Source organism: Onychostruthus taczanowskii, unplaced genomic scaffold, assembly GCF_017590055.1.
Source record: "Onychostruthus taczanowskii isolate IOZ18803 unplaced genomic scaffold, ASM1759005v1 scaffold113, whole genome shotgun sequence".
Taxonomy (NCBI): Eukaryota; Metazoa; Chordata; class Aves; order Passeriformes; family Passeridae; genus Onychostruthus; species Onychostruthus taczanowskii.
Genome location: NW_024497963.1, coordinates 943,554 through 946,391, shown reverse-complemented (window position 1 = coordinate 946,391; position 2,838 = coordinate 943,554).

The window sequence follows — 2,838 nt, the reverse complement described above, 5'->3', positions numbered from 1 at the left end:
TTGTTTTCCTTTACAATTAGAAGTGCTTTTTCGAAGAAGAAAGATTTGATAGGAATAAATACCCAGTGACAGAAAGCTGGTTAATTGCAATTTTTAAAGTCACGTTCCTTTCTCTCCATTGTGTACAGAGGAGAACAAAGAGAGGGAATCAATGGTGGTGTCAGATTTTCTTAGTTTCCACGTTTCACCTGACCCGGGCGGGGCAGAGCGCAGTGCCCAGCTGGGGAGCCGAGCGCTGCGGCTCCGGCCCGCGCTGTCCCGCACACGGCGGGGCCGCGGCTGCCCAAGGGCCACCGGGAGGGGACAGTGCCCGGCACCGCGCCGGGCTGCGGGACAGCAGCGGGGCGCCCGGGGCCTGCTCGGTGCGGATCGCCGCCGTGTCCATGAGTTTTTCTCGGCGAAGGGCTGAGGCTGCGGGGATGCCGGGCGCCGCACGCGTTGTTCGGCCCGCACCCCCCGCGCTGCCCGTGCGGGGAATTCAGCGCGGGCCGCCCTCAGAACCCACGGGGACGCGGGGCTTCGGGATTGACGGCCCGACGGCCTCGCTGGGGCTGTTTGTGTGTCCTGCCCTGTCCTGGCGGCCCGCACGGTGCCGCTGCGGGCTCAGAGCGAGGAGGAGGAAGAGGAGGGGGCGGCCCGGGGCTGCGGTGGTCGCAGCAGCCGCTCGCTGTGCCCGGCCCGGGGCGCGTCCCCCCGCCGTGCCGAGCTCCGCCCGCACGGTGGGGACGGGCCGGGGCGGCTGCAGCTTTTCCCTTCCCCTGGAGGTCAGTGGGACACGGAGCGGGCCCGCCACCGGGTCAAGGTGAGCTGCTGGCAGATGGGAAGCTGCTGGCAGATAAACTTCTACGTGCAAGCGCTGTGCGCCAACACTAAAAAACCCGCCAGGGAAGGAAGTTTCTGTGGAAAAAAAAAAAAAAAAAATATTTGCTTGAACTTAAGTTTTATCCACTTCCCCCTTCTACTATTTTTTTCCTTTTTTTTTTTTTTTTTTTTTTTAAGGGTATCTGAGCACAACAAAATCATCATTGCGTTGAGTCACAGGCGGTCAGCTGAGAAGCACCCGTGTCATCTGTTCGACGGGAACTTTCAGGTGATGCGAGAAGTAAGCGGGGAATCCCTTCCACTTCTCCGGGATCCTCCAAATGCCTTTCAAATTAGCCAGCCCTGAGGATCAGTGCCAGGCTTCACAAAGGCGTTCCCAAAGCCCGCAGCCAGTAAAACTTTGTGTAGGTAAAATTAGCTAAAGACCTTCTGCTGAGACAACAGCCTTTGTTGTCACATGTGGTGGAGTTCCAGGATCTGTAACTATTTTTCTTAAAAGGTTTTCCTACTGCCCCAGTGAATGCATTACGCTACAATAGCTCTGAAATGGTACCGCTTATTTCCTTAAAATAAAAGCGGCCGGTTGTTTCTTCAAGGACCCCATGTCCTATCGAGAGAGGGGAAAAAGTGATGGCTGAGCGGGACTGAATCGCGCAGATAAATCTTCTTTTAAATCAGCACCATCTCCAAAGGGCGCAGCCCCTGGGAGCGCGGCGAGCGCCGGGGCGGCCGCTGACCGGGCCGAGCGGGCTCAGCCCGGGGGAGAAGATCCGATAGGGGCGAGCGGGAGCCGGGACAGCTCGGTGGCCTCAGCCCTTCTCCGTCCGAAAGGGAAGGCAGAGCCCCCGCCGCTGGCGGCGGGGACGCGGCGGGGCCCGGCTCTCGGGGCGGCAGCGGCAGAGGCATCGCCCCGCAGAGCCGCGGCCGGGCCGGCGCTCTCGGTGCCCGAGTGGAGCTGGGAACTCGCTGGCCCCGGCGGGGGCGGGCGGTGCTCTCCGGCCGCGCGGGGCCCCGCGGGAGAGGAGCCGGCGCTGCCGGGGGACGGAGGGAGCGCCCGCCGCGGGGCCGGGCACCGGCACCGCCCCCGGGCACCGCCGGCTGCGGGGGTCGCTCCGGGGCGGCCGCGGCGGACCCCGGACCGGACCGGACCAGGCCGGCCCGCTCGGTCCCTCGGAGCGCCCGGCGGCTTCCCCGGCCGAAGTCTGCCGCCCCCACAGCTCCCCACTGTGCTTGGGGATTTTCTTGGCGGAATGTTTTTCTGATATCTGGGGTTGGGTGAAGAATTGCTGTCAACTCCAGGCAGAAGTGAATCGATTCGGACAAGATTACTTACAGTTTAAAATGAGGTTTCCAAATATGAGGACACTGAGCGTGCTTACACTTTCCTATTTTCCCCATGCTCTTCCCGAAATGCCTGGTCCTAATCGCAAGGACGCAGCTATTCTAGTTCTGATTTTCTGGGGCTTATTACATGTCAGAACTGTGAAAGTCCTCTGGACAATTTACAGACAAAACATCTGGTTCGTTAAAGCAAAGCTACTGGACTAAGACAAACAAACTTTGCTGCTGTGCAAATTCACTTACCCAAACAATTTACATTCAAGCAAAGATTTTAGCCCGAAGAAAAACTTTTATTCATTTGTATTCAGGAGGTTTGGGAATTCGCAGGCATTTTAAAATAATTTTGCTCTAATAAAGTTATGTAGATATTACAAAATGTCTTTGTTCTCTTCTCAGATCATTATCGCTGCTATAATGGTTATTGACAACACTTTGTATTTTACAGAAGCGCAGTATCGTTTTCGGCCGTGGGCAGTGGGGTTTTTAAACAAACTTGTCAGATCCGTATTCATCTGGTCCAGCCTTAATGAAAGCTGCTGCTTCTTTGTTCTTCGCCGGGAGAAAGCGAAGTACTTCCCGCATTTCGATGGGCGCCGCGAGGCGCGGGGCAGGAGGGAAGGCTGTGCCCTGGCACGGAGGGCAGCGCGGGCAGCGGTGCCGGGCGGAACCGGCCGC